Genomic DNA, 11,190 nt, shown 5'->3' with positions numbered 1-11,190 from the left:
ATCCGAGGTTTATTCAAGTGTTCATCGACGATCAATTTCCAGAAATAGTCAAGGATGGTGACAAGCTAGATATAAAATCCTTGGGTCCTCACACTGTTGGTCTTATTAAACAAAATCGGAAGGGCAAGGTCATTTTTCAAGGATTACATCCCTTGGTGAAGTTCGGGAAATTTGCTGAGCTTGATGAATCTTCCGAGTCTCATGGAACATCTGATAAAGCATCATCTGAGCCCACTTCCTCTAAAAGGGTTGTTTCTGATGATGTCATCACCATTTCAGATCATGATGCCGACGAAACTCCAGCTGCAAATTCCCAAGTCGTTGAGGAACACGAATTACAGTCGGTACAGGTTCAAGGGGATTACAATGAGGGTCGGGGGTTGAGACTGAATTGTATGAAGATCTCGACCTCACATGATTCGATAATGATGAAATTCCCTTAAACTTCAGTAGCAATGAAGATTTTATGACCAAATAAAGCCTCGACAAGTTGCTTGATAATGTCGATGAAGTTGCTCATCCAGCAACAGAGACAAAGGGAAGAAGAAGATGTTCTTGAAGCCACACCTACTCCTTCCAATCCATCAGCAGAAATAGTAATTCCTATGGTGACAGTATCAGGGATTCCTCCCTTGATATTTTCATACCTACATCTGAGCCAGTGGAAAGTGATCACACTACTACACAAGCCTCTCCTCCTCCAAGTAAAAGACACAAACTCGTCCTTAGACTGGCAACTCGAAGTGTTACAGCTCCACCAACAACCACACCTGTCATAGTCTCAGCTGAACCCGTCGATGAAGGTCCTAGTACCTTCTATGAAGCTGGTGGCCCTTCATTCCCAACAGGTTTCTCTCCTCCCAGGCCAGAGGATGATGCTGCCTCGGTTAGGCTAGCTAGGCTCCTAGCAGAAGAACAAATTTCTACGCCACCCCCACACGGCAAAGGAATTCTTATTGGGGGTGACAGCTCAGGAGAAGAGACTCCCTCACTTCTTGGACTCCGGAAACAAATCGAAACTCTGATTCAAAAGAATGTTGATCTTGATCAGAGAAATATTGAGCTGGATATCAAGGTCTCAGACCTTCAAGCTGAAAACACAAAGCTCAATATTGAAGTGGCCGAACTTAGTGAAGATAAAGTTCTGAAGACAAAGCAGATTATAGATCTTCAGACACATTTTGGCCTGTTGACCGCCATCTACTACGATTTGAAGAAAAAGTTGGAAGATCAACTTGGCGATGAATTTAAGTCATCCGTTGACGAGCCACAGATTTATCTTCCCAACCAAGATGCTCCCATTGTTCCTCAACCTACCAGAACCACCATCATCGAGGACCGTTTTGAAAAGGAACCGGCTCAAGCTCCAAGTGCAGCAGCATTAAAACACGCCAAATTTGACAAGTCTAATGAAAAGTCTTTTGACCAAGGTCAATTGCTATTCAAAAGGAGCGTAGATCATAAGGCACCCTGGGATAATCCACAGATCACCATTACGGATCTGGGCGTGCATCGTTTCAGAGATATGTATGGCGATAGGTCAGGAATCATCTCGTGGGGATTCCATGACACCATGAATATGTTTATGGTGAGGAGAAAGAGCGACAATAAAGAACTATACAAAGATGCTCACGACTTTCATTCTTTTACTAAGATTGATCTTATTGAGTTGTCCAATGCTCCTTTCTCAAATCCATTAGGCAATCCCAGGGCAAGTCAGTTCAAATCCTTTTTGGAAGATCAAGTGGCCAAGGCTTTCCGTCAATGAAGATTGCAGAGTCTTTTGTCAAGGTCCACAAAAAGGTCATTGATCCCAAAACAAGTCAGCCACTTTGGTTAGTGATGTGGCCTGCTACTGCTCAAGTTAAGCACATTCCTGTTCTTCAAAATCATTCAGATGGTTCTCTCGCATCCATGCAATATTGGGTGTATGATGAATCTACAGATGTTGCTGTCATCAAGCTTAAGGAAGATTGTATCCGTCTGTATGACAAAAGGGATTTGCTTCAATTTGGCAAGCGGGACATACATCATCTCGCTACTCATCAAATTGTGGTGGCTGAAGATATCTTTGAGCCCGCTGCAAAAGAATACACTTCGATGGTGGCTAAAATTATAGAGAAGAAAATGTGGAACGGAGCGATGGGAAAGTCCGATGTACCGGTGGTCGACAACTGAGTCCAAGCTAGCACCAAACAAAGGGGGAGATTGAAGAGTCCAATTAATGGTATGGTCTAGGCTTTCAGTGTATTTTGTTTGGCATGAGTCTGTAATACAGTTTATGAGTTGTTTATTTCGTTTTGGTCATTTTGTGTGTTCACGACCGTAAACAGAGTTTACGGCCGTAAACCCTGTTTACGGTCGCAAACACAGTTTGCGGTCTAGTCGAGTATAAATAGTGGAGGAGTTGGTCTTTTGTCGTTGTTGATGCCATAGAGTTTACAGAGCAGTCCATCGAGTTGTACCTGACGATTTATTTAATATAATAGTGTGCAAGCTTGGTTTCTTTTCATCTTGTTCTTATTCTGTGATTGTTTATTGCTTGATTGCTGGTAAAGATCCTTATTTGGGCCTTACATTGTGTGGTTGTAAAGCTTGGAAGGAAGGAAGGATCTTGGAACTCGAGTTGGGGCCAGTAGATCCAGGGATTTTACTTCATTTTCAGCAGCTTCAAGGTATAATGCCTCTTTCTTGACTCATCTATATGTTTATTCATCTTTAACTTGGGATCTCTTTGGATTGCTAAATCATGTTTCGGAATTGGAAGTGTTGAGTGGGTTTTGACTTCAGATCTGGACCTTAAGAGGGGTCTTATGGCATAAAGGTGCCAACTTTAGGGCCATGAGAGCCCCATGCACATTGTAGGACACTTTATGTGGATTTTTGAGCTAAAAACCCCATGCATGTGCATCAAGTTTGTAACTTTACGTATAAAGTGGACATTAGGAGGCAAGATCTATGGTTTTGGTGTGTTAGATCTGTAACAGCCCGGAATCTCAGGTATTGTTAAAATTATGTTTTTGGGTGTTTTAAGAGGGGACTCGGCGAGTTGGAGCCTAGACTCGCCGAGTAGGATCGAAGACCTGGTCGCGGGTTCGCGACTGGACTCGACGAGTCCGGATATGGACTCGGCGAGTCTGCGCTGTTTAGCGAAAACCCTAACCGTTCAGGTTTGGGACGTATAAGAGGGACTTATTGGCCGTCATTGTTCATTTTAGCCTTCTGAGAGAAACCCTAAATCGATTGTGTGCATCTGGAGCAAGGTTAAAGGCCATTGTTGATTTTGGAGGAGTTGTTGTGCAAGGAAGAGAAGGGCTTGCCTAAGGGAACAACAAGGGAGCCACGTTCTGAGGATTGGGGACACAGAGAGTACATCATCCAGGTAAGAATTCGAGTATACTCTGCTATGTTGATGTGTTTATGGATTTAGGGTTTATGGAACCCTTTTGTGACTAGATTGAATGTTACCCTAGTCCCCCAAATGATTGGAACCCTGTATTGGGACCTTTGGAGGTCCAGAATGTCCCATGCCTGAGCATTTCGGGAATTGATGGAGGTTTTGGATTGGAATCCTTATGCCTTAGGTCAAATGTAAATTATAAGTCATGGGGTGTATCATGAGCACCGAAATGAGGACCTTACGTGATGGATCAGTCTAGGAAGGCCAGACCTATGAATGGTCGGAGCAGTTCTGACCTTAGGAAGCAGTTTGAGCGGTTGCATGGCATGGACTCGCCGAGTTCGATGAACAGACTCAGCGAGTAGCTTGAAGAATAACTGGGACTCGTCGAGTTGTTCTTCAGACTCGGCGAGTTGAGTCGGGGTGGCCCCGCGATTCTTCCAGGAGTAACTCGTCGTGTCAAGGAGGATACTCGACGAGTAGAAGGGGAATCTTAGAGAATTGGAGGACGTCTAGACTCGCCGAGTCACTCTAGCACTCGCCGAGTCCGGTCAAGTTGACCGTTGACCGTTGACCAGAGTTGACCTATGTCTGACTTCTTAGGGATAGTCAAACTTAGAAGATAAAAGTGTTAATAAGAGATGTATGATGTTATAGGGAGATTGTAGCTCGGCGGATCGAGCACGAGTGATTTCAGGATTTGCTAGCTTTCAGCATTCACGAGGTGAGTCTTCTCACTATACTGTACCCGGAAGGGTTTGACTGTGTGACCGGAAGGTCAGATATGATATGTGATATGTATGCTATATGTGGTAAGTTATTTGTTATATGTGTTATGTATGTTATGGGACGGAAGGCGATTATATTATGGGCCTGAAGGCATTATGTTATGGGCCGGAAGGCGATTATGATATGGGCCGGAAGGCGTTGTGTTATGGACCGGAAGGTCGGCGTGGGTAGGACCGGAAGGTTTACCCAGCAGGGACGGAAGTCCCCAGAGACACATGGACCGGAAGGTCAGGGCCTGGAAAGGCGTATGTGCGTAAGTTGTATATTGGGGAACTCACTAAGCATTTATGCTTACAGTTGTTATGTATGTGTTTCAGGTACTAGCGAGGACCGTGGGAAGGCGCCGGCGTGATCTGTACACACTGAAGGATGTTTTTATGATCTTGGGATTTAGACAATTTGTATTTGACATGACACTTAAATTATTTGTGCCTTGTTTTGAATGAAAATACTTTATTTTTAAAATGAAAAATTTGTTTGAAAATTTGCGTTGTTACAATTGGTATCAGAGCCTTGGTTTGAGGGATTCGGGTGCACCTTCGGGAGTAACTGAACTCAAACCGAGGATTTGAGGAAAACTTTTTAAATAAAGGCATAAACTCTTGTAAATGGTTTTGTGGTAAGCAAGAAAGAAGCAGTGTGTACGATCAGTCAGCGCCCGAACGGTAAAGATCCCCAAAATACCTTACAATATTATATGATATGAATTGTTATGCATGCTAGAAGACTAGGTATTCATGATAGGACTAGAGTGGCCTGATTTGTGATGCCTTAGTCTAGGGAAGTTTGCCGATATGAGATGCTTTGCTAGTGTACGAGTAGATAGTGCATAACAGAAGTAGAGTACTCACTATCCGGGGTTTGGGGAGGAAGATTTGGGATGAATGCTGATGCGGTGTGGTCGGTAGTATTGGGCCCGTACTACCGAAGACACCGGGTCAGTGGGAGACCCAAGTAAGAATCCCTGAATATCGGAGACTGAGTAGGGTTGCGTTATCGAGTGCGATTATACTCGATGGAGTCTCTGATAGTTTTATGTTGTATTTCAGAGACATCATGGTTAGACCACGCCACGGAGCGAGTTCGAGCGGTGTGAGTGACGAGGAGATTCGTCAGATGATTCACGAGGAGGTAGCTGCGGCAATCCGGGCTGAGATCCCGGAGATGTTTGGGTCTATTAAGACCACCCTGATGGAGACGTTTGAGGAGCGGTACGCCGCATTGACTGAAGTTGCAGCCGCTGCAGCTACCGCAGTTGTGGCCGCTGCCAGGCCACAAGGGGGTGACTCGTTGCTGTTCCGGGAGTTCAGCAACACGAAGCCACCTGAGTTCGATGGGACGCAGGATCCGATTGCTGCGATGAGGTGGATCGTGGATATAGAGGGGTGCTTCTACACTTGTTCATGCCCGGAGCACCTGAGGGTACGGTTCGCTTTGAACCAGCTCCGTCTGGGAGCGAAGGATTGGTGGAAGTTCGTGACGGCGAACTTCACTTTGGCAGAGATTACAGCAGTGACATGGGAGGGGTTTACTTCTATGTTCAGGGACGAGTACGTTCCCCCGGTGGAGAGGGAACGATTGGTTCAGGAGTTCTTAACCCTCAAGCAGGGTACTGATTCTGTTGCGGTGATCACACGGAAGTTTCATGAGAGGGCGATGTTTTGCCCCGAGCTGGTGTCCACTGAGCAGGCTCGGATGAGCCGGTACTTGGGTGTTTTGAGGAGGGATATCCGGGAGTTTGTGTCGAACTCCACCTATCACACTTTTGCTGAGCTTCAGGCGAACGCCAGGAAGCGCGAGATTGAGTTGGAGACCCAGGCCAGGGAAGAGGCCGATTCTCAGCGGGTGGACCGGCGGCCAGCTCAGTCTCAGCCGGCAGCCAAGCGGATAAATTCCGCCGATTCGAGGACAGGAGGTCCGAAGGGCCGCACTTGCAGAAAGTGCGGCAAGGGTCATGATGGGGCATGTCGATCTGGTGCTTGCTACAAGTGTGGCAAGGAGGGACACATTGCTAGGGAGTGCCCCAAGGGGTTTACGGTTTGCTTTCATTGCAACCAGACAGGCCATCGGAAGGCCGAGTGCCCTCAGCTTCTTCAGGGATCTGCACCTGCTGCCAGAGCTACTGCAACTCGACCGGTGAAGGCCGAGGCCCCGAGGGCTCGTGGGAGAGCCTTTCAGCTGACTGCGGAGGAGGTCCGCGCTGCGCCCGATGTTGTGGCAGGTATGCTGTAATTCATGTATTTATTTTAATGTCAAGATGTTATGCTTATGTTATTATATGCGTAGGTACTTTCCTTGTGAACTCTGTGCCTGCTCTAGTGTTATTTGACTCGGGTGCGAGTAGGTCCTTTGTATCTTTAGCTTTTAGTCAGCATATCAGCGTTAGTCGTGAGTCGTTAAGTCGGCCTTTGAGAGTTTCTATAGCCGACGAGAGAGTGATTTGTGCCACGGAGGTTCTTCGGGGATGCGTGCTAGAGATTTTCGGGGTTGAGTTCCCGATTGACCTAATTCCTATTGCGATGGGTGATGTCTGTGTCATCGTGGGCATGGACTGGTTGAGCCGATTCGGCGCTGTCATCGACTGTGAGCGTCAGCTGGTGTCTATACGAGACCATAGTGGGGGAGTTCTTTCGGTATACGGCGAGGGTACCCGTTCGGGATCAGCTTTTTGTTCGGCCGCTAGGGCGAGGCAGTGTCTACAGCAGGGCTGTAAGGGTTTTGTGGCGTATGTGATGGATACGTGGGAGGTTTCCGAGAGACCGAAGTCAGTTGAGGAGGTCCCTGTGGTGCGTGAGTTTCTAGATGTTTTCCCCGAGGAGCTGCCGGGAGTACCTCCTGTGAGGCAAGTAGAGTTTGGTATCGATTTGGTTCTGGGGGCCGCGCCTATTGCTAAGGTGCCTTATCGTCTTGCACCTCCAGAGATGAAAGAGTTGTCCTCGCAGCTCCAGGAGTTGCTGGGGAAGGGATTCATTCGGCCGAGCAGCTCGCCGTGGGGAGCACCTATTCTATTCGTCAAGAAGAAGGATGGTTCACACCGGATGTGCATTGATTACCGGGAGTTGAACAAGTTGACGGTCAAGAACCGTTACCCGTTACCGAGGATCGATGATTTATTCGATCAGTTGCAGGGAGCATCTTGGTTTTCCAAGATCGATCTGAGGTCAGGGTACCATCAGGTGAGAGTGCGGGATGAGGACGTCCAGAAGACAGCGTTTAGGACGCGATATGGGCATTATGAGTTTGTGGTGATGCCTTTCGGGCTCACCAATGCCCCGGCTATGTTCATGGATCTCATGAATAGGGTATGCAGGCCGATGTTCGATCGGTTAGTGATTGTATTTATCGACGACATTCTAGTGTATTCGAGATCTAGAGAGCAGCATGAGGAGCATTTGAGGGAGGTCCTTGAGGTATTGAGGTCGGAGAAGCTTTATGCAAAGTTCTCCAAATGTGACTTCTGGTTGCGGGAGGTCCAATTTCTAGGACATGTTGTTAATCAGGAAGGGATATTGGTCGATCCGGCCAAGGTTGAGGTGGTGATGAGTTGGGAGGTGCCGAAGTCACCCTCTGAGATCAGGAGCTTCCTTGGGTTGGCAGGGTATTATCGGAGATTCATTAAGAATTTCTCCAAGATCGCAGTACCGCTCACCAGATTGACCCGGAAGGGTGTTGCATTCTCATGGGGACCCGAGCAGCAGACCTCCTTTGAGACACTTCGCCGGAGGTTGTGCGAAGCCCCGGTATTAGCTCTCCTGGAAGGGATGGAAGATTTTGTAGTATATTGCGACGCATCGATTTCGGGACTGGGTGCAGTGTTGATGCAGAGGGGTCATGTGATAGCTTATGCGTCGAGGCAGCTGAAGCCTCATGAGGCGAGATATCCCACGCATGATTTAGAGTTGGGGGCAGTAGTGTTCGCTCTCAAGATTTGGCGTCACTACCTGTATGGGGTTCGATGTACGATATACACGGACCATAAGAGCTTGAAGTATTTGATGGATCAGCCCAACCTAAATATGCGTCAGAGGAGGTGGTTGGATGTGGTCAAGGATTATGATTGTGAGATCCTGTACCACCCAGGCAAGGCTAATGTGGTAGCCGATGCATTGAGCCACAGGGCGGAGAGCACTCCATTGCGAGATGTATGTTTGAGATTGACTGTGATGACTCCAGTATTGGATGCTATTCGTGGGGCACAGGCCGAGGCTGTGCGACCAGAGATGCAGAAGAAAGAGCGGGTCGTTGGGTTAATTTCAGAGTTCGTTAAGGATGGACGAGGGCTTCTGACGTTTCAAGGTCGGATCTGGGTACCGTTCGTGGGCGGTACGCGTATTACTTTGATGGAAGAGGCTCATAGATCGAAATTCTCGATCCATCCCGGTGCTACGAAGATGTATTTGGATTTGAGGAAAGAGTATTGGTGGCCCTGTATGAAGAGGGACGTCGCATGGTTCGTTGAGAGGTGCTTGACCTGCCGTAGGGTTAAGGCCGAGCACCAGAGACCGCATGGCAAGTTGCAGCCATTGGAGGTTCCCGAGTGGAAGTGGGAACAGATCACTATGGATTTTATCACCAAATTGCCGAGGACTGCCAGAGGAGTCGATGCAATTTGGGTGATTGTGGATAGGTTGACGAAGAGTGCACACTTCCTTGCCATCAGTGAGAGTTCTTCGGTGGAGAAGTTGGCAGAGATATATGTGAGAGAAGTGGTATCTCGGCATGGGGTGCCGATCTCGATTGTTTCAGACCGTGATGTGCGCTTCACTTCCAGGTTCTGGAAGAAATTCCATGAGGAGCTGGGTACTAAATTGCATTTTAGTACCGCATACCATCCCCAGACAGACGGTCAGAGCGAGCGATTGATTCAGACGTTGGAGGACATGCTTTGAGCGTGTGTGTTAGACTTCGGGGGTAGCTGGGATGCGTATTTACCCTTGGCAGAGTTTTCCTACAACAACAGCCATCATTCGAGCATTGGTATGCCACCTTTTGAGCTGTTGTATGGTAGGAGGTGTCGGACCCCCATTTGCTGGGGAGAAGTGGGACAGAGAGTGATGGGCAGTACAGAGATCGTGCTTCAGACGACAGAGCAGATTCAACAAGTTCGACAGAGGTTATTGACCGCCCAGAGTCGACAGAAGTGTTATGCGGACAGACACCGATCTGAGCTTGAGTTTCAAGTCGGCGACTTCGTTCTCCTGAAGGTCTCTCCTTGGAAAGGAGTGATTCGATTCAGAAAGAGGGGCAATTTGGGACCCCGGTATATTGGGCCATTTCGGGTGATCGCAAGGATAGGCCTGGTAGCCTATCGCTTGGAGTTGCCAGCAGAGTTGGGGCAGATCCACGACACTTTTCATGTGTCGCAACTGAGGAAGTGTATAGCCGATGAGTCGGCAGTGGTTCCATTAGAAGATATTCAGGTGGACGCGAGCCTGAATTATGCTGAGAGACCAGTGGCCATCAGGGATCGGAAGATCAAGGTTCTGAGGAACAAGGAGGTACCTCTGGTGTTGGTTCAGTGGCAACACCGGAAGGGATCGGAAATGACTTGGGAGTCGGAGCGTGAGATGCGGGAGCAGCATCCGGAACTATTTTCAGAGTGAGACTTCGAGGGCGAAGTCTAGTCCTAGTGGGGGAGAATTGTAACAGCCTGGAATCTCAGGTATTGTTAAAATTATGTTTTTGGGTGTTTTAAAAGGGGACTCGGCGAGTTGGAGCCTAGACTCGCCGAGTAGGATCGCAGACCTGGTCGCGGGTTCGCGACTGGACTCGACGAGTCCGGATATGGACTCGGCGAGTCTGCGCTGTTTAGCGAAAACCCTAACCGTTCAGGTTTTGGACTTATAAGAGGGACTTATTGGCCGTCATTGTTCATTTTAGCCTTCTGAGAGAAACCCTAAATCGATTGTGTGCATCTGGAGCAAGGTTAAAGGCCATTGTTGATTTTGGAGGAGTTGTTGTGCAAGGAAGAGAAGGGCTTGGCTAAGGGAACAACAAGGGAGCCACGTTCTGAGGATTGGGGACACAGAGAGTACATCATCCAGGTAAGAATTCGAGTATACTCTGCTATGTTGATGTGTTTATGGATTTAGGGTTTATGGAACCCTTTTGTGACTAGATTGAATGTTACCCTAGTCCCCCAAACGATTGGAACCCTGTATTGGGACCTTTGGAGGTCCAGAATGTCCCATGCCTGAGCATTTCGGGAATTGATGGAGGTTTTGGATTGGAATCCTTATGCCTTAGGTCAAATGTAAATTATAAGTCATGGGGTGTATCATGAGCACCGAAATGAGGACCTTACGTGATGGATCAGTCTAGGAAGGCCAGACCTATGAATGGTCGGAGCAGTTCTGACCTTAGGAAGCAGTTTGAGCGGTTGCATGGCATGGACTCGCCGAGTTCGATGAACAGACTCAGCGAGTAGCTTGAAGAATAACTGGGACTCGTCGAGTTGTTCTTCAGACTCGGCGAGTTGAGTCGGGGTGGCCCCGCGATTCTTCCAGGAGTAACTCGTCGTGTCAAGGAGGATACTCGACGAGTAGAAGGGGAATCTTAGAGAATTGGAGGACGTCTAGACTCGCCGAGTCACTCTAGCACTCGCCGAGTCCGGTCAAGTTGACCGTTAACCGTTGACCAGAGTTGACCTATGTCTGACTTCTTAGGGATAGTCAAACTTAGAAGATAAAAGTGTTAATAAGAGATGTATGATGTTATAGGGAGATTGTAGCTCGGCGGATCGAGCACGAGTGATTTCAGGATTTGCTAGCTTTCAGCATTCACGAGGTGAGTCTTCTCACTATACTGTACCCGGAAGGGTTTGACTGTGTGACCGGAAGGTCAGATATGATATGTGATATGTATGCTATATGTGGTAAGTTATTTGTTATATGTGCTATGTATGTTATGGGACGGAAGGCGATTATATTATGGGCCGGAAGGCATTATGTTATGGGCCGGAAGGCGATTATGATATGGGCCGGAAGGCGTTGTGTTATGGA

The sequence above is a fragment of the Lactuca serriola genome, chromosome 6, assembly GCF_051521515.1.
Source record: "Lactuca serriola cultivar US96UC23 chromosome 6, Lser_US96UC23_V15, whole genome shotgun sequence".
Taxonomy (NCBI): Eukaryota; Viridiplantae; Streptophyta; class Magnoliopsida; order Asterales; family Asteraceae; genus Lactuca; species Lactuca serriola.
The sequence above is the reverse complement of the archived record's forward strand: the minus strand, read 5'-3'. Positions refer to the sequence as shown.